The sequence below is a fragment of the Suricata suricatta genome, chromosome 2, assembly GCF_006229205.1.
Source record: "Suricata suricatta isolate VVHF042 chromosome 2, meerkat_22Aug2017_6uvM2_HiC, whole genome shotgun sequence".
Classification (NCBI taxonomy): domain Eukaryota; kingdom Metazoa; phylum Chordata; class Mammalia; order Carnivora; family Herpestidae; genus Suricata; species Suricata suricatta.
Window position 1 is genome coordinate 91,027,020 of NC_043701.1, and position 21,980 is coordinate 91,048,999.

The 21,980-nt window shown below is 36.0% G+C and overlaps 1 long non-coding RNA gene across 1 annotated transcript in view; it reads right to left on the reverse strand.

Annotated features, from left to right (window-relative positions):
• Positions 1 to 21,980, reverse strand: part of LOC115306933 — a 68,093-nt gene that overhangs the window by 2,624 nt on the left and 43,489 nt on the right. The window contains exons 5-7 of the long non-coding RNA XR_003915498.1: positions 7,756 to 7,848; positions 3,222 to 3,332; positions 1,617 to 1,659 (exon numbers count right to left, since the gene is read on the reverse strand). This is a non-coding gene — a long non-coding RNA (uncharacterized LOC115306933). The remainder of the gene's footprint in view (positions 1 to 1,616; positions 1,660 to 3,221; positions 3,333 to 7,755; positions 7,849 to 21,980) is intronic.

Here is a 21,980-nt window from a genome sequence, read left to right on the forward strand (position 1 = left end):
TGACCTGAGCTAAGGTCAGACACTTAACCAACTGAACCACCTAGGCACCACTCAAAACTATTTTTTGGAGGCTGTCATTTGACAGTTTTGGAGAATATTACATTATGTAATTTCAGTAATTGTATCCATTATATGTAGAAACAAACTCTAGGGGAAGTAACTGATGTCCCTGAATTAAAACTGAGAATCTATTTCAAATTAATCTATTTCTTTTAATAAGAGGTACCCTGTCGTCATGGTTAAACAAATTTTTTTTTGTCAGTAAAACTTTAAAACATGATATATTATTAAGATCTCATCTTGCCTTGATTAAAAAAAAAATGGAAGACCAAAAATAGATTATTTTCCTAATGCATATATCTGATTTAGATTTACATGTGTAAAGAGTAGTTTAAACCAAAATGACTTCTAACACCAATAACACAAGGCAATTTACCTTCTTTATCTTACCATTGAAGACTAACATAGATAAGTGACATTACATATTTTATGAAGACCCCTAAGAATATTTTTCTGTCACCAATTTTGTCCATGATTTGTTGTGCTATTAATCTATTTTGCCTCATTTCCTTATATTTAATTCTCTTCTCAGCCCCAGTCTCTTACATAACTCAACCCACTTCTTAGATTTTCAGTTCCTTGATCTCTGTCTCTCACACTTTCATTGCCAATCCTTATTTATTTCCTGCCCTACTTAAAATAGGTTCCATGATTTGTCCTAACACTACCTTCAAGTTCCTTGCCCCTTGAATATCTTTGTGTTGTACTCTTTGGAATGTCGATTTCTATTTCTGATTTATTCCAACCAGTTACTTCCTCTGTTATTTTTCCTGGCTACCGGTGATTACTGGAAAAATAAAATGGCTTAACTCTGTTACCAAATGTCATTGCAAACGTGACATTAGCTGGAGCTATCCTCATAGTGATTCTCATTTAACCCAGAGATTGTTCCAGGGGTTTATGTTCACACACCTACAGGATTCACTCTCTACGGAAGGTCGACCATTTTAAATCACAGGGCAAAATCTCCTGCCCTCACATCCCACAGGGATAAAGTTCAGGATAATTCCATGGGGAAAGTAACCTAGACTAAGACAGCTACTAGGTGAGGGTGAGGGGTAACTAAAGCAGGTGGTAGAGGAGGGGATGAGAGTATTGATTACTCTCCAAAAGATGAGTCACTGAATAGCATTTGGGTAGCAGAGGCTTTGTCTTTTCTTAAAGATTGATGTTAAGTGTTTCTACCAGTATTGTGACTCATTTGCTTTCTTCATGGTCTTTGACATAAAGAATCTGAAATAAAATAATTGATAATTCTATCAAAGAATTCAGTGGGACTATTACTGTATATACTGATGGAAGAATTCTCCTTTGAGACCTCTCAATTCATAGCGCCTAAATTTGTGGCAATGAGAAACACAAGGACTCAAAGTATGTCACCAGGAGTGATGGTAACTAGGAATATTCATATTTCAACTACTTGGTTCCTAGGTTCATGTATTCTCCTTGAAGACAAAACCTCAGATAATGATGTTTTATTTAGAGTGTACACTCAGTCCTGAGAATAATGTAGTCCTGTAGGAGGATCCCTGCAGGATATAATTTCATACACGTACCTCAGCAGTATCTTTAAGCCATATTGTGTTCCCAGGCTAGTGGCTGGAAAAGAACCAGGGATGTCTTGGTCATTTTCCCACTGCCACACCTTCTTTCATATAATTATCAAAATTATTTAGTTTATTTGTGAATAAAACCTCTCTGTAATCCCTCAGATTGTGGGTCCAGAGAAAGTGCTGGGGTATTAAAGTCAATCCCATACCAAGAATATGTGTCAATTACAGTCACGATGAATTGGTGTTCTTTCAGAGTGGAAGGGTCCAATGTAGTCAACCAAGAAGCTGACTGGACTCTTCAAGGGAAGGCCACATACTAGGGTCCAGGATTGATCTCTTTGCTGACAATTTGGGTATTAAGCAGGGATAGTTACTAGATTAGCATTGGTAAGTGGGAGCCCATGTATAGCCTCCATGACTACATTCTTCACTGTCCATTGTGCCAGCACTAGGATGGGTTATCATGGGGGTTGAGTGATGTCTACTGGCCAAGTCACTGCATCACTTAGGTTGGTCGCTGTCTCTTCTGTGGAGAATGTGTGTTTTCTCTCACAGATATTGACATACAAATCAAAGATCTTCACATTATGTGTTTGTTTCATAGGTCCAAATACAGGTCACTACTCCAGACTTCTTGATCCCAAATTTTCCATTCTTCCTTTTCTCTGTCTCTGCGCAACGAGCTATTGCTACAACTGATGAGTTCATGTGACCATGAAGTATTTCTCTTTCCACACAAAGTGAATGCCAAATTCAATACTTGTAGCTCTACTTACTGAAGAGTTTCCCTACACCACTGCCTTCCAGGGAAACCTCTGATTGGAGTGGTGACTAAGCCATTTGTTTTCACCTAACACCACGATAACATACCAACCCCTTAGTCAACTCATTACTAAGGGGCATTCTCCTCCATCAGTTGTTTATAAGTGACCTTCAACACTGTAGTAGGTGTGACTTGGGGGAGATCTGCTGCTAAAGGAGAGGCACATAACATGGAGTGGTGGAGGGGGTTGTTGAGGTCACCAGCTTATGTAATTTGTTACCTCTGCTTAAACCTTACCCTGGATGTATCATTTCCATCTTAAAACTGTTGGGTTCCATCTGACCATGTTACTTAAATAATCTTAGAGGATTCAGTTCATGGTGGCCATCTCTGGCTGCTTGATCACTGGATGTTACCAGGTCAGCAGCTCAGCTCCTGCCAGGGCCCAATTGCATACCAGGAGCTGACTTTCAGAAGGTATGTGGTTCATTATAATACATAATATGACCTTGTTCCAGAAACCCAGGGATCTATATTTTGTTATTTCCACCAGTGATACCTCTGGTCTCATAGTACCTCAAGGGCAATGTTTTTATCCTTCCACAGTACACACTCCTGGAATCACACTACAATATGGCTCAAGTGACTCTATATTTATACCATATTATTCCTTTTCTGCTTTGACCCCCTCTAAAAGCCATGGTAGCCTTCCACATCACCTAGAAAATGTATTAGAACATCACTCTTAAATGCTGAAGATGCTAGCTAGAAAATTCAGAGTATTGTTACAGAATAGTGAGTTTTGTGCTTCTTTCTTAGAAAACTATTTAAATATCCACACTTACCAAACTTTTCTTTGGACTGGTGGTATATAAACCTGGATGGGAACACTTCTATCTCTTTATTTAGCATTTCCATCAATTGTGTTCTGCAGTTGTATTAGGCAATACCTATTACTGTGTCATGAATAAAAATAATAGATATTTTCAGATTATGTTATAGTTATTATATATACCTTGAGCTATTGTTTTTATACATTATTCTAATATTGTGAAGTATGAGACCTGCTTCTATCTCTTAGAATTTAATAATTTAATTAAATAGTATATACGTTATTACATTAAAAATACATGTTTAACATATTTGGCACAGTATTTCAATATAACTGATTTCCTTTACAATTCTATACATTTTATGCCATTTATTTACAAACAGTTTTACTCCATAAGCTTCTAAAGATTGCCACAGAGGTCCAGTTTATAACATGAAGATGCTTAGAACCTCTGCCTAGACCAAGCCTCTTTCTCCTGTAGATGTGCCTCTGTGGAATTCAGGCCACCCACCCTAAATCAGGGTCCTTGATGCTTTCTACAACATCTTGTTTCCTCTATTTTTTTATCATCATGTTTATAATGCTTTATATCTCCTCATATATTTGGCTATTATTGGCTCACAATCTGGTTGACATTTCTTTTTTTTATTTTTTAAATGTTTTATTTATTTTTGAGAGAGAGAGAGAGAGACAGATCATGAGTGGGGGAGGGGCAGAGAGAGAGGAAGAAACAGAATCCAAAGTAAGTTCCAGGCTCTGAGCTGTCAGCATGGAGCCCAACATGGGGCTTCAATGCATGAACCACGAGATCTTGAACTGAGCAGAAGTCAGATGCTTAGCCGACTGAGCCACCCAGGTGCCGCAACATTTTCTTCTTAAATGTCCCCACTCTAACATGTCAGACATCCCTCTAGACTTTCCTCAATGGACAAATTTCCTTTAAAAGGTATTTTCCTTAGTGTTTGTCCACTAACATTCTTTTTAATTTTTTAATGTTTATTTATTTTTGAGACAGATTGTGAGCAAGCAAGGAGCAGAGAAAGAGGGAAACACAGAATCTGAACCAGGCTCCAGGCTCTAAGCCATCAACCCAAAGCCGGGCATAGAGCTCGAACGCAGGAACCATGAGAGCATGACCTGAGCTGAAGTCAGACACCTATCTGACTGAGCCACCCAGGCGCCCCTATCCACTAACACTTCTTTATTCTCTCTTTTGTTTTCCTATGTGGATAACTTCACCCGTTGCCACTAGTCCAAACATCATTAAAATATATTATTCCCAAGAGGATAGTAGGTCCATAATCCTTTATTTGTCATCCTGAAATCTCTAAATCTCCTTTTCTTCCACAAAAGTCATTGGCAGCAAAACATTACTTGAAGCAACAAAATAGCCTTTACTTACCTCATGTCCTATGAATATTCATACATTTCACCAATAGAGTTTATATTATGGTGTATTATATGGTGCTGCCAGGACCTGCTAAGAATGCTACCTTTCAAAGGATGAGAATAACATATTATCTTTTTTTTTTTAATTTTAGTTAGTTGGGGTGCTTGGGTATTTCAGTAATTTAAGCATCTGACCCTTGGCTTCTGTTCAGGTCGTGATCTCACAGTCTGTGAGCTCAAGCCTTGTGTGGGCTCTGTGCTGACAGCAAGGAGCCTGCTTGGGATTCTCTCTCTCCCTCTCTGCCCTTCCCCCATTTTTTCTCTTTCTCACTAGATCACTCTCTCTCTCCCCCTCCATCCCTCCCTTTCTCTCTCTAAAAGAAATAAAATTTAAAAACCTGGAAAAAAATTTTCAGTTAGTTAACACAAAGTGCAATATTGGTTTTAGGAGTAAAATTCTGTGATTCATCACTTACATACTACACCCAGTGCTCATCACAAGTACTCCCTTAGTACCCATTGCCTATCTAGGCAATCTCTCCCCTACCTCCCTAGGTCAAACCAGAGTTTGTTCCTTATCATTAAGAGTCTCCTGTGGCTTGTTTCCTTTTTTCTCTTCTCCCCACCCAACTTTCCAGATGTTCATCTATTTTGGTTCTTAAATTCCACATCTGAGTAAGATCACATGGTGTGTGTGTCTTTCTCTGATTGACTTATTTCACTTAGCGTAATACATTCTAACTCCACCCATGTCATTGCAAATGGCAAGGTTTCATTCTTTTGGATGGCTGAGTAATATTCATTGCATACACACACACACACACACACACACACACACACACACACACATGCCAAATCTCCTTCTCCTTTATCCATTTATTAGTTGATGAACATTTGGGCTCTCTCCACAGTTTGGCTATTGAAAATGCTGCTATAAACATTGGGGTGTATGTACTGCTTCAAATCTGTATTTTTGGTATTCTTTGGGTAAATACCCAATAATGCAATTGTGGAAGGTAGGGCAGTTCTATTTTTAGTTTCTGAGGAACTTCCATACTGTTCTCCAGAATGGCTGCACTAGTTTGCGTTCTTACCAATAGTACTAGAGGATTCTCCTTTCTTCACATGCTCACCAATACCTCATGGATACCTTTTGTTTCTTGTCTTGTTAATTTTAGCCATTCTGACTGGTGTATCTCACTGTGGCTTTGATTTCAATTTCCCCAGTGATGAGTATAGTTAAGCATCTTTTCTTGTGTCTTTTAGCCATCTGGATGTCTTCTTTAGAAAAGTGTCTGTTCATGTCTTTTGCTAATTTCTTAACTGGGTTATTTGTTTTTTGGGTCTGCATTTAATAAGTTCTTTAGAGATTTTGGATACTAACCCTTTATCAGATACGTTGTTACAAATATCTTCTCCCATTCTGTAACCTTTTACTTTTAAAGTCTGAAAAACCATGAAATTGAGAAGAGATCAAGATTTCATATTCATTATGCTAGCCCAGATTCAGAGAAGGAGTGAACTATCTTCTGAACATCCCACAAATTTAACATAATTACGTTCCTCTCCTATACACGAAGTCACATCTCCACTCTCTTCCCTAAGGACATCCAGTGTTTGATCATGTCTGATCAGGTTCCTGCATACACTTTACTGTTCCACACCTCTGTCCCTGGACAGCAACAAAGCAGGATTCATAAATACCATCTAGGACACTTCTGATTGAATAATTATTGCTGAAATCCCTACCTTATTAAATTGCAGCAATGCACCTTCTAGTGTTTCTCTTGCTACTAGATGAGGAGCTCCGTAAGCAGAGAAGGCATGTCATTTTCCCATAAACCAGCTGTTGTCCCTGTCACTTAAGCTGAGTTGCTTTATTCTCCCTTTCATCTTTCTCTTTAACCTTTACACCAACCGATCACGCCTTTTGAATCCATCCTCTAATCTCCACCATGCCACTGCTACGTGCCCTCAATAACCTACCAAGGGTCCTGAGATACGGTCCACTGTTTCTTTGTCAACTCACTTCCAGTGTAGTCCATTATCATTCTAAATGAACGATTTCCTTGTGTTTCATGCTAATGTGAAAAGCTTTAAATGACTTTGCACTATCTGTAAAATGCTCAAAACTATTAGTGTGGCATAAATGTCCATAATTGGCTCTCAATCAGCTATTCAAGCAATACTTTGTATAGTCTAAAATCAATTTTTTTCTTTTTTCTTTTTTTTTTCTTTCTTTTACTTCTCAGTAATACCTCTATGAGTAGAATCTTCTCACTCTGTCTGGAAGGTAAGCCTCCATACTGATCCCATGTTAAGAATTAATTCACAAGGAGACCAGGCATGATTTCAAGAGTAAATTTTAGAGATTTCAGTAGGGGCACTTGAGTGGCTCAGTTGGTTGTGTCTGGCTTTGGCTCAGGTCATGATCTCACGGTTCGTGGGTTCGAGGCCTGCATCGGGCTCTGTGCTGACAGCTAGCTCAGAGTCTAGAGCCTGCTTTGGATTCGGTGTCTCCCTCTCTTTCTGACCCTCCCCGGCTCGCACTGTCTCTGTCTCTCAAAAATAAATAAAAAACATTTAAAAAATTAAAAAAAAAGAAAATTCAGGAAAAACAATCCAACAAAATCTTTTGCCATGAAACATATCAAAACACAAAATAAACACATATTGTCATTTTTAAAAATAGCATACAAAAAAGAAAATTTCATTCTAATCTAAATTAGATTATCCGAATAGCATATGACAATCTAATTTGCAATATGAAGATAATAAAGTAATGCATATAAAAATCCAAAAATTAAAAAATTTTAATTTATACTTACTTTAATGAAAAACAATTTATTTGCTATTAGGAAATCTGTTAATTAAACTTGCCAATTAATAGATTAAATGCTGAAAATGTCACATCCATCTCAATAAAAATGGATAATCACCTGATAATATTCAGTATTCACTAATATATGAGACATATAAGGATAGATCTGTAAAAATGTTAATTTTTCTATCATAAACCAATAAGAAGAATATACTTTAGAATAAAACATTATTTAATTAGTATTAAAGTTAGTGTATTAGTAGGGTACTCTAGAGAACAGAACCGACAGACTTGCTATAGGTATATATGAGAAGATTTATTATAAGAATAGACTCACGAGGTTATGGAGGCTAAGTCTCACAATCTGCTGTCTGTCTGCAAACTGAGAACCGGGAAAGCCAGACATATAATTCAGTCCAAGACCGAAGGCCTGAAAACCAGGTATAAGCAAACAGTGTAAGTTCCAGAGTCCAAAAGCCTAAAAACCGGGAGCTCCAATGTCCTGGAGATGGACAAGAAGATGAACATCTCAGCTCAATAAGAGAAAGAGAATTCATCTTTCCTCTAACTTTTTATTCTATTCAAGCCTTCAATGCACTGGATGTGCTGCCTATACTGCTGATGCAGATCTTCTTTACTGAGCCTATGATTCAAATGCTAATTTTTTCCACAAACATTGTCAGAGACCATCCCAGAAATAATATTTTGCCAGCTATCTGGGTATCCATTATCACAGTTAAGCTGACACACAACATTAACCATCACAGTTACAATTAAGATAAGGGTGTCAGTCATCACCATTATTGTTTAATTATTCCATAAGTAGGCAACACATTAGTAGGCATATATAAATATATGAAACAAAATTTTAATTTTTATAGATTACATAATTTCTTTAGAAAAGCAAAATAACCACTGCATAAATTATTAGAAATTTTAACAAATTTCTTAGGCAAATCATTTTTCTTTACCAAAAGTATCACATATAAAATGTATATCCCATTTACAAAATTGATAGAAACATCACATGCCTATAAGAAAACTTTAAAAGTAATAGTTAATGTAGAAGTAATAGTTAATGTCAAGATGAATATGATTATAAAACTTACTAAAAGGCATTAGAGCACCTAAGTGGCTCAGTCAGTTAAGCCTCCAACTCTTGATTTCAGCTCACGTCATGACCTAGGGGTTTTGGGGATTGAGCCCTCCATAGAGCTCCATGCAGACAGCTCAGAGCTTCCTGGGGATTCTTGACCCCTTTCTATCTATTTCTGTCTCTTCACCAGATGCACTCTAGCCCTCCATAAACTTAAAAGAAAAAAACCTTAAAAATATTTTAATGGGATATATATTACTGGATAGTAATTTTAAAAATATTTTTAAGTGGCAACACTTCCTAAAATAATGTGAAAATTCAGTACATTCTCAATGATTGCAACATTTCTTTCTCTTTGGTCTCAAATCAAACGTGAATAAAGCTAAGAAAATTCTTTGAAATATAAAAAATGCAAGTGACCTAGTTCTACACAGCATTAAATTTTATTACAAAGTGAAAGTCATTAGAAACATTTGATATTGATGTGGAAACAAACATATCAATGGCACGAAAGAGGGAATCTAAAAATAGATGCACATGTGCATGGGAAAGTAATATATGTAAAAGTTGGCATATCTACATAGTCTAGATCATTCATCAAGTAGTATTGGGCCAAATAGCTTATAATTTGGGGTGAGGAACGTGGAAAATAAACCTGGACAGCTACTTTACTTGCAAAATAAATTCCAAATGGACTTCAAAGTGTTATGCATGTAGAAAACAACAAACATATTGTAAGAAATCATTTATAAGTACCTTTCATCTTTGAGATAGAGAAGCTTTTCTAAGTATGTTGCAAAATTCAAAAGTCACAAAGGGAAAAACTGAATAAGTTTTAAAACATAAAATTAAAAAATATAAGGAAAAAGAAGAAAACCTTTAACAGAATAGAAAGACAAAAATATGATAGCCAAATGAGTGATAATTATGATTTTAAAAGTCCTATAAATTATAATGTAAGCACAGATCAAAAGAAAATTTAGCAAATTTCCCAAACTGACATTTTAAAGTCAAAGATATCCAATGCCCTACAAACATATAATCAGGTTCTTCACCTCAACAATACGAAAAAACTATGACTGCAAACAGCACAATATTATTACCATATGGCTGACAAATATGTTTTAATGATGAATAAGGCCATTGGCAGTATTTATCAAAATTTCAGTTCTATATATTTTTGATTCCGTAAATCCAATTCTAAAGATCTACTCTTCATCAATACACAAGTGGCAAAGACCTCTTCATAAAGCTTATATGGAGTAATTTTTCTAGTAGGGAAGACCTGAAAATAGCATATTGTTCAAAAGGGGAATAATTAAATAAATTCGCATACAAACTACCTAATAATATAAAGCATTGAAAATAAAATAGAAAGATATGCATGATATATGTACAGGTGAAGAAAAGGGTGTTGTAGAATAAAATATAAAGTAAGATCTTCCTTGTGACCAACAAGTAATATTTATATTAAGAACACATGCCTACACTGAGACTTTTAGAAATAGGCAGAGATGATAGTAGTAAATCGGGAGAATGAGATTGCTGTGTGAGCAGCAGGAGGGGAAGGTAAAAAACAGTGGAGAAGACAGGAAAAATTGCTTCTTAATATTATATATAGTCCTGTATGGCTGAGAGTTATGTACATTAGCACACACTATTGTGTTATTTTTTTAAAGGAAAAGAAAGAAGAAAGAAACTGTGCAAACGCTCATGTTTGTATAAGAGTGATAAAATGGGCACCCTCTTGACAATTTTGTTGGTAATGTCAATTATTGTAATTTTTTGGAAAGCATCTGGTAGGATCATAAGTTTAATCATATATATACAATTTCCCTCACTGTGTGTATATACATATATATACATACACGTATATACACACACCATATAATATATAAGCCCAAGTATGCTTAACTGTCTATGAAAGAATAACCACTGAAGAACTGTTTCTAATTGGTTAAAATCTGGAAATAGACCAAATATTTTACCAATAGGAATTAGCTAAATGATTTATGAATTATTATTTAAGAGACTACAGTACAATATTAAAAATAGTGGAGCATATCTCTGTGTATTGGCAGAGACACTGGTCTGTGAATTAAGCAAAACTGAGAGGCTGTAAAACTGGACCTATAATTCCATCCAGTTTTTGTAAATTAATATTACCTATATAAAAATAATATGAACTATTAGTATATAGCCTGTTGGTGTATACATATAAAAAATCAGGACTAACATGTGTGAATATGTTAAGACATACATGTTGCATATAAATATACATATACAAACTTGGATATATTTTAATAGTAAACTTAAGGAAATTCTCTAAATTTCTGCTCTCCTATTGATAAATACTTTCAAATGATCATTTAGTACTCTTCAAATTACAAAATAAGGATATATTATTGATAATTCAAAACTACCTAGGTTTTTAGATGCATATGCAAATTGTTAATATGAAGCATGTCTTGGTGAAATTAAATATACTGTCTTTTTTGCAAAAAGGGACATGAAACTTAATCTATAGTAAATATATTAATTATATGTCACTCTTGTAAAAATATAAATACCCAAGAACTCAAATATTGCCTTTTTGCACAAACGACACCACCCAGTCAGATGATATTAAAGGGTGGGAACACTCCACATGATTTTCACGCAAATTACCTTATCTCATTGTAGGCCTAGGAATTACAAACACTTTCGTTGATGCTCATATCCTCAAAGTGGTAGTTTTCCCTCATTCAGTAACATGAAAATAGCTCCTAAGATTTTAGGACAAGATTTTTTCCTCCTCATCCTGTGGTTACAGTTGAGAATTTTTTCTTTTGCAGAAGTGTAGAAATAGATGAGCCACATCATCACTAAGTACCCCCCTTCTGCTTTATGCATTATTAGTGCACCCTTAAACATTATTAGTGCACCTCATAGTCTCTCATGAAAAATTTATTCCCATAAGATATAATGACTGAAGCTGAAATTCACAGAGATAATATTAAAAGAGTTAATTATGTTTTCAGAAGATTTTGTCTTCTTCCAGACTTTGGTCATAAATAAAGTCTTTAATCGCTTTTAATTTTAAGTTAAAGAAAAAGTGAAATATGAAAATTTGGTCTCACAAGGTACATTTTAAATATAGGAAATCAAAATAACTTCTGGACTGAATTTAAGGAAGTCTATGTTAAATATCTCATTTAGACTGGATGGAAAAGAGACAATAAAAGAAGGATTAACATGGTTTTCTTAAACATACATTGAGCAAAAGACTACTTTAATAATCAGAATTCTTTATGCTTCAATTTGGAGTTAATTTTGTAGATTTTCATTTCCTACATATATGGTATTTATGCATCTTAGAAAGTCTAAATAATTTTCATTTTACATAAAGTCACAGGAGGGCAGAAGTCTAAAAACTAAAAAAAAAACCCTCTAAAATTCAAGCTGATAATGGAAATAACATCAGGAAATAAACAAACAGAGGGACAGATAGATAAATAGACACATACATGTATGTATTTGTTGTAGGGTCTGCGTTATAAAGTCAGAGGTTGCAGGGTAAGATAAATGGATTACCATTCCTTCTGCATGTATCTTATACACATAATTTACTGAACTATACACCCGTATGTAGACACAGACATACACGTGTAATATGTATACATAACACACACACCGAATACCGCATCTCCTGGACTCTCCTCCACACCCACGCTCACTTAGCAGTTTAAAGGCAAAGCTACTCCATCCTTCAGGGCTGTTTTTTAATTTTGAATAATTTCCTCTAGCTTTCCATGGTAAAGTATATTTTTTAATATTTCATATAAAAAATACTGAATGGCCTTATTAGCTGCAAGCTATAAAGGCCACAAAACAGATTTGGAAATTGGAACACACCCAACATAAATGGTTACCAACAGTGAATGGGAAGGCATACGAAGCAGGGCAGTAAAGCCACCGCACAATATGAGGAAAATCATTAAACGATCTGGAAAAGCATCAAGATGGCTGGCCTCTTTGTAGTTCCAGCACAAAGACTGAGACTTATTTCTAAATATTTTCCCTGGTGGGGAATAACAGCTTGAAAATAATCCCAGATGTATTCATTTGTGTAACCATTTGCTTCTTGTAGCATATAGGCATGGAAAAATTATTGAAGGCTTCAATTCTGGACTTGTATTTTTTAAATGTCAAGCTTTTGAAAAATAGCACCATTTTTCTTTAAAACCATTCATTTACCTGGAATGTTGGCCAGCAGGCCTATAATATGGACTTGGTTTTGTTAAGATTGAAAAAATGCCCAATGGCAGAAGAGGAATGGGCAATTCCAGTGGATATAACTAAATATGAACCCGAAATCAAATGAACAAATGTCCAAGTGGAGTAAAAAACAATGTTTTCATGTTTCTAAACTGGCCAAGAATTTCTAGATCCTGTTAAACATAAATTTAGAGAAAGAAAGTAATCTAGAAGGTTTTCTTTAAAGATACTGAAAGCAGAGCCTGTGAAATAAAGTATAAGCAAGTTGAATTTTACTCAGGCATTTTTTTCCCCTGAAAGTCTCTCATTTTGAATTTATTCTAGATACTGAGATAAGAGGTCCAAAAGATAAATGTTATTTTAAAAAATCAATTTTAAAACACAGATAGAGGAAATAATTTACAATTCTCTTTCAATTGTTGGCCAACTCATTTAAACTCAACCTTTTAAAGTTCTAAAAAAATATATTATTTTTAAATTAAAAAAAAATACATATCCTAAGTGTACTGACAATTTGGCCTCAGCTCTGCAAATGTTCTGTGTTAAGTACTAATTATGCTTCCTACATTTGAATATACATTACTTTTTTTTAAGTAGAGTCTCTGGTAAGTGTGGTATATGTGTGTGCCTATATGAGTATGTGTAAGAGAAAAAGACAGTGAGATTATAATCAGTGTATTTTTCTTCTACTTGATCAGATTTTGTTTTAAAAATCAATGGAAAATAACTTTTTTTGGTAGGTATTCTAGTGTTAAAATAAATGTTGAATAAAATTGTTATTATTACTAACTGGATTGCTGTTTAGAATGTGAAGAGGTGTGTTTGAATCCATCATCCTTTTCACAAATATTTATTGAGCTCCTATACCATGCCAGGCACAGCTTGGCAACTATGGTTTCAATAGTGGCAATGAAATTTCAGCAAAACCTTCCTCCAGAAGGCGTCTTAAGAAAACTTGGAAGCACATTCCTGATTACCTAAGGAAAACAACTTGAGATCAGAAAAAAGTAGGAGAGTATTTTGTTATTTACAGAACTCTATTTTATGGCGAGTGCACCAATCTCATGGTCTTTGTCAATGATGTATCATCCGTGGATGTGTAAGTGATATCCACTAACTTAGAAGAAGGGATGTCCTTGACTCAAGTAATCTGCTGCTTGGAGGCACACTCAGAGCGACATGACAACGAGACCAGAAGGAACGGATTGGATTAATTTCAAGGGAAAGTAAGGAACTCAATCTAAACTATGTAAAACTCACCTCACTCTGATTTATTGCTTTTTCAGACCATTGAAGCTACAAATAAAATTTATGAGGGAAGAACAATAAATTAGGACTGGATAAAGGCACAATTTTAGGCCTCAACTTGCTTGTACAGTTAGATTTTAGCACATAAAATTGGGAGCATAATACTAACAAGTTAATAAAATCAGCCGAGTGGTGACACGTAAAAACATTTTTTTTTTTAACAATTGGTTGGTCCAATCTGTTAACCTTGTTGACAACTTGAAATTTTGAAAACCTACATTACTTATATTCAGTGAACATTAGAAATGTAGAAAAGTTCATGGATGCATGCAACAGAAGTTCATTGGTCTTGGAATACATTTGGGGGGCAGGGAAATTGCCTTTAAAGTTAAAACTGTAAAATTACCACATAATAAAAGGTTGTGCTTTGAACACTAATTGCCCATTTATTTATTTAAAAAAATCTCTTTTCCTCTAATTATGGTGTGATGTATAAACTTTCTTTGGTTTTACTGAGGTGTGTTTTATGTATTTTCAGTTCTACGGCTCTTTTGCATTTATTCTTGATTTTAATTTTACTAATATGCGTTAGTATCAATCAGGCATCACGTCTACAAAGATTCCTACAGCGTTTTAATTGAGAGTAAATTGCCATCAATAAATGGGGCCTCCTACTGGCCTAGAAAGCTGGCCCACCATAGTGGCTGGGCACAAACGCTCATTTGAAGAGTTAAACCGAGGCACGATAGCCCACTTTGTCAGCTGCCTAGAGGGACGTTGTCAAGTCTGGGACCCTGCTGCTTTATTCCTATAACTGTGTTTTAGAAACACCTCACAAGTGGAATTGTGGTTGCCTCATCCAGAAAATGTGGAAAGGATTAATGTGGCATGTAAAACAAATCACTCCTGAGCTCAGCTGAGAAAGTGGGTATTAAAAGCACTCCAGTCAAAAGAGCTTTAGTGAGAGGGTCACGGTGATATACAGTCAGCATATGTTGGGCTGGTAATGCTGCAGGGTGTTTGGAAATGGTAATGGTCCATGGGTGTAAAGTCTTTCAAGACCTCTTAAAGACACATGTGTTTCTTGAGCGTGTTCTCCAAACAAGGACCTGTTATGGGTTAGATTCACTGAAGCTTTTAAACTTTATTGATTGGTTTGTGGGATTCCAGGTTCACTCACTGCTTAAGAAAAAATCTGTTGATAAACACAGGCAAGAATCCCACTTTAATCTTAACCTTATGAATCAGTAAACAGTGGGGGATGTTGCCTCCTCATCGATTACGGGACACACTGTTTATTTTTATCATGGAAGTGCTTGCTCGTTTTCAGAGTTAATGGGCAATATATCTATGTTTTTCTTCTAAATCCAGGTGCTTTGTAGATTTATTTTGAGGGGGAAGAGAAGGGAGAGACCTGAAGATTTCTTCTATTTGAAATATGAACCACAGCCTTAATAAAAACTTGTGGGTTCCAAGTTGAGAGAGAACAAATAAACCTGCTAAGTGTAATTTCATGAACTGAAACAATTTTCCTTGGTATTTCCAATTTAGGAAGGAATTCATTCAGATCTCACATTATAATGCAAATATGTAATTGTAGCCACAGTTGAATGAACTCTTAAAGAAATAAAATGTACTAGTTTTCTGCATGTATGTAAACTGTTTCTGCCTGTTCTCCTCTGTTTGGTGTATATTTGCATTTTTTAAAAATGGGATCCTTATACTTTTGTTCTCTGGAAGGTTATGCCTCATCAATTTATTCATTTTTTAAGTAAACTACACCAAAGGATCATGCAGAATCTTTGAAAAGATGAAAGCAGAGGCAGAGCTTGCAATAAATAAGGGCTGGTGCATTTAAGTAGTTGTCAGCACATGTGCTCAAAACAAGCATGTATTTTTAGATAAGACCTGGGAAAACATCAAGACAGGTTAGCAGGAAGTACGAGTTAACTAACCTAGAAATCTCATCAGGAAAAGTAAACAAATAAAAATACCATGTGAGACTGGAAAAAGTCAGGGTGCTCTTGGATTTGGGTTCAGTGCTCCCCAGTTTGACCCCAACTTACAACCATGACTGCAAATATTTTTTCACCAACTTCAAGCATGACATTATTTGTTACCTTCGCTTTACTGCAGGCCTGGTAAAAGTCAAGATCAATAATTTCTCAGGAACATTTCCACTCCACACTGAAATTACAGCCAACTTGAGGGACACGGCAGATATAAAATTTCTTGCCATCTCTGTAAAACTCGTACAGCATCACCATTGCCTTGTGTTTTAATTGAACTTCCCGTCTTAGGCCCATTCACACCATTGCTGTCTAACTCACACATTCAGCCAGGAGAAAGGTCTGTAGCAGGAGTCCAGCTGCACTGAGTATGAAAAAAGTTACGTATAGAAATAAGATAAAAATGTTGCAATATAATATCAAGATGGTAATGGCAAATAAAGCTGTCAATATCTTTGTATTTTACTAGGCAAGCACAGAACATTATAGCTACTTTAAAATACCATGATTATGACTACCTACTATGCAAAGAAGCAACAAATGTTGCTGCCTTCCACCTGCTTGATTGTGGCTAAGAAGGAAACACATAACTTTCTATACAAAATGCTTTGAGTATCATGAGTCACTTCCATGCACTGATTGCTTGCATAGACTTTTGAGCTTCAGTTGCATGTGGTCTATGTGAATAGTTTTCATAATCCACTAGTAAGAATCAATCTGCAGTCATCTCTTCCTAATCTACTTATAATCACTGTTCCAGGGGCTTCCGTGGCAATAAGGTATTTCTGCATTATATATAAATGGATGCAACGTGTATGTTTTGTATTACAAAACAGCAGTTACAAATAGAAAACAACTGAAAACTTCCTATTCTAGATGTAAAATATTTCAAATGGTTTTTCTGATCAAGTGAAACACCCAGAAAGTCAAAGTGTTATACCTATCTGTTCCATATTATTGAAAAAAAATTATTTTCCTATCAGAACGATGACAGGAAATGGATGATATTGATGACAGTCTTTCTTTTGTTGTCATGTGTATTTGAGTCTGTGTGTGCATGTGACATTGTAGCAGCTTTAAAGTGAAACTAATTCTGGGCCTCAGAATCGTCTCAGAATGAGAGATTCTGAGAAGCCTAACCAGTCCTGAGTTAGGAAATCACAGACCACCTGTCCCCTGTGCTCAGTGCTCCTGACTTTGAATGCTTCCCCAAACATACTAATTGGAGACCTGGACTATGTTGAGTTTTGCAGGTTTCCATGTCCCCCAGACAAACTGCACATGAGGGCAGACTAACCCTCAACAAGATGGGCTGCACACCTGTACAACAGATGACCAATTTTAAGTGCGCAAAGAAAAACCTCCACAAAATAATACGATGTTTTCTTCACGTGGTGTACATACAATTCAGACAGCTAAGGGGCTGAAGCATGCCATTTAGCTGTAAGCTTTCATTGCTAAAGACATTTTATAGGGCTTAAATTTTATATAGTCCAGTATCAAGTAGGACTCCTAATTGCATGACTTCAAAGTAGACATGTGAGCCCGACTTTCATATTATTTTAGTGGCAGTCAGTCACTGCCCTCCCAACTGTTCCTATGAGGTCCTGTATTAACATCATTATTGGAGATTTTATTTAACTTCAATTTTAGTGAAAACTATGCCTCCTTCTTTGAATGGGAGTTTGAACACTGAGATTAAATTGATAGAGAAAATCAAGTCTGAATCGGTTTACAGCCCAGAGGTACATTGTGAATCCCATAAAGCACGGTTGCAGGAACCTGGTTAGTGTTCTGTACACCTGCTTAATGTTTTTTTCATCATCACAAATGTCAAAGTGCTCGGTAAGTCACTGGGGTTTGAATGACAGCCATGCACTAAGCGAGCAGTTATGTTTTTTCCCTACCAAATTGGACCATAAATGATGAAAAAGAGGTCAAAAAGGAAGTATGGAACCATACAAATTTGAAAGGGGAAACTGCTAATAGCCATAAACCCGGTGCAATCAAAGGCTTGGCAAGTCATTGCAAATTACCTGCTCTGTGAATTACTGATCGCACTGCATTATGATATAGAACTTTCTAACTCCTTTCATCTGTAGTAACAGGGTTTCTAATAGCTCACAGATCAAAAGCAAAACACTGCAAATGGAATTTTGATACAAATACACCAAGGTTGTACAAGTATAATGCATATGAATAAAATGTTAATATGCATCTAATATTGCATCTGGTCTGATTATTTAATATAGTATATCCATTTTACAAACCAAACTCACTAATACAATACTAATAGAAAGAGACGACTGGTAAGATGTGCTTAATTTAAAAGGAAGATGAAATTCTGCGTTATATTTTCATTAGGGATTAATGTAGGTTGGTATGCTTTAAGCAAGATCTTGGCAATCTTTCAGAAGCAAGATGTCAAGTTCCTAAATCCTTTTCTTCTAGTTCAAGACTCAGACATGTGGGAGTCAGGGGTACTCAAAATTGCCCCTCCAAATACTGTTCCTATTAGGGAAAATATCTGTATCAATAAGTTTCTTTCAAAAAGATATGAAATGCCTAGGAAGGGTGAAGTCTCCTGGTCATTCAAAATCCACTTTAATCAGACTGCTTTCCTTTTGTCCCCTTGACAGAGATAGTATGTCCCAAACAAATGGACATTTTAATTCTAGGTAAATAAGCCCAAGGTGGGGGAACTTTAGATGATGAGACATTTTATAATAAGGATTTGGCTGAAGTACTGCCAAGCTAGATTTTGTAATGATGTAAAAATACCTCCGGTGCCTGCAAGGTGGTAAAGGGAGAGACACAGACAAGGTTGCAAAAGAGAGATATTCAGTTATATTTGGGTCTTTTATATTTGATAATGGCTGATGCACTTGAAATTGAAAATCATTTTCCTATTGGTTCTTAGATGTGGGTTCTTTCATAAACCACTGTGATTCTTTTGTAAGAAGAGTTTATTTTGCTTTTATAAGAATTAATCATCAATTAGTGTTACTCCTTCTCATGTTGAAAATAGAGATAAGAGAGATACCATCCCTATCTTTATGGAAAATGCAAATATATAGAAACATTAACATGAATAAAGAAAGTAGAGATTGTGATAGTGCTATAAAGAATATAAACAGAAGTCTGAGAGTGCTTTTGAATAAGAGTGCTATTTGAGAGAGAATGGTCAGAAAAGGCTCTCTGATGAAGTAATCTAAGTGTTGGGATATGATTAATACGAGAAAGCTAGGCTATTCAAGAATTGGTTAGATGGAGAAGATACGACAGATGGAAAGAATAACAAGCATAAAGACCCCAAGTATGTGTAAGGCCAAAAGTGGTTGATAAAGAGCAAGAAACACAATGTGACTGAACCAAAGGAAGCAGGGAAGAAAATAGAAAATGATGAGAGCAGATGATCTAAGGCCGTGAGTCAGAGTAGGAAGAAGAGCAACACATTGTAACTGGCTATTCTGGGTAGAACACTGGCTCTGAGAGAAAGAAGTAAAGCAAGAAGACCAGCCGGGTCAGCACTGAGTTACCCGAGTGAAGGATGATCACGGTTCAGGTTAGAGGGATGGCAGTGGAAGTGAACAGGAATGAAAGCAACATGACTCAAGCCCATCAAGTCCTGAGGGAAATCCTGAAAAGCCAAACCAAAGCAGTAGCCAAACCTTCTGCTTCAAGTGTTTCAATGAATGACTCTCTACCCTCCGTCAGAAATTTTGGTCCTCCCACTAGTATTTCCTTGGTGGGGAAAGTATATAAATTAGTATAGTGTGTGTGGCTGTGTGTGTTTCTAACTATTTAATGAGCAAAGTACAGAACTCAGTGACACATATGAATTACTTCTGCAATGTCTGTTTTAAAAAGTGGTTTCAAATCCTTGTGGCATGAGGTAGGGTTATATATCCATCGGTCAATAAATTGCAGCTGATGAAATCTGAGCTGCTGAGGTGAACTTCATATTTTTGTGGGGAAGATAGGAAGAATGGGAGGTTGGCTGGTTACTAGAGCAATAAGTGTGAGATTGGGGAGAGGTTTAGAAAAAAATGACTGTTCTTTTCTACACACTCTTGCTTTTATTTTTATAAAAAGCATGCATCAATGGCTCTGTATTTTCTATAATGAAAAAAGTTTATTAGAATTTTTTAAACGTTTATTTATTTTTGGCAGAGAAAGAGAGAGACAGACACAGTATGAGCAAGGAAGGGAAGGCAGAGAGATAAAGAGAGACACAGAATCTGAAATAGGCTCCAGGCTCTGCGTTGTCAGCACAGAGCCCAATGCGGGGCTCGAACTCACAAACCATGAGATCATGACCTGAGCCAAAGTCAGTCACTTAACCCAGTGAGCCACCTAGGCTCTTTGAATAAAGTTTATTTTAAAATTAGTTTAAAACATTTGGAAAGAGTGTCTGGAGACTTTCTGCAATAAGTATCAGATCAAAGAAAAAAGGCATGAGCAAGGAGAAGAGCAGACCAAAAAGATTGGAGGCTGTTTGAAGGACTATCTGTAACAGAAATTCAAAAGTCTGCTCTCCTAGCCAAGCCCAGGGCCAGGGTCATGGGAGGAGTGGTTGCTAGATACTGCTAGATAGTGATGCCTGTATATCATTTGTAGTTGCTGGTGATATGTAATTACTTTGAGAACTACATATAGTTTACTATAGAATGCAGATCAGTGTTTATCAACTCTTGTGTGTTTTGTAATTTCACATGAGAGGAGGAAACCTTAATTCATTAGTAAAGGGAAAAAATCAACAGCAATGGTCCATAAGGTATCAGTAGCTGATACCAATATAAAGGAAGATCAATACCCAATATGTCTTACTGTATGGCTTCCTTATTCCTTTCTTGTCATGGCATACAGAAAAAGGGTGATATTTGTAGAGGTCACTGGAGGAAACTAGAAAGAATTTAAGAGTGTCTATGAATATCTTTTCGAGATAAAAAAAAAAGTGCTACATTTTCTTGGCATTATATAATTACAAAGACACAAATATTATGGAAAATATTTAAAGGCTGAATTTGCATCACACTTGCAAATAAAATGTTTTCAAATTTTCTATGAAAAAACTGTAAATTTTCATGTTTATTATTTTTATTTTTTAAGTAAACTCTATCCCCAACATGAGGCTTGAACTCACAAATCCTAGATTAAGAGTAACATGCTGTGCCATGGTGTCAGCCAGCTGCCCCTTTCACCTCTAAACTACTTGCAATTGGGTGGCTCAGTCGGTTGAGCATCCAACTTCAGCTCAGGTCATGATCTCTCTATTCATGGGTTTGAGCCCCACATTAGCCTCTGTGCTGGCTGGCAGCTCAGAGCCTGGAGCCTGCTTCCAATTCTGTGTGTCCCTCTCTCTTTCTCTGCCCCTCCCCTGCTCATGATCTGTCTCTGTCTCTCAAAAATAAATAAATATTTTAAAAAATTTAAAAAATAAACTACTTGCAATTGGAAAAATCATTCAGGACTTTCACTAACAAATGTAATTAACGGTGGCATTTCTGAGGGCAAAATGTTGTGAATCCAATTAAACTTTTTTATATAAGTTATCTCAAACTTAGAAAGTGTACGTAAAAACAGACACCTGGATCAATGGAAAAGAATAGAGAACCCACAACTGGACCCACAAGTGTATGACCAATTAATCTTCGACAAAACAGGAAAGAGTATCCGATGGAAAAAAGACAGCCCCTTCAACAGGTGGTGTTGGGAGAGCTGGACAGCAATATGGAGAAGAATGAAATTAGACCACTTTCTTATACCATTCACAAAAATAAACTCAAAATGGATAAAGGACCTGAATGTGAGACAGGAAACCATAAAAACCCTAGAGGAGAAAGCAGGAAGCAACCTCCTTGACCACAATCGCAGCAGTTTCCTCCTCGACACATCCCCAAAGGCAAGGGAATCAAGGACAAAAATGAACGATTGGGACCTCATCAAGAT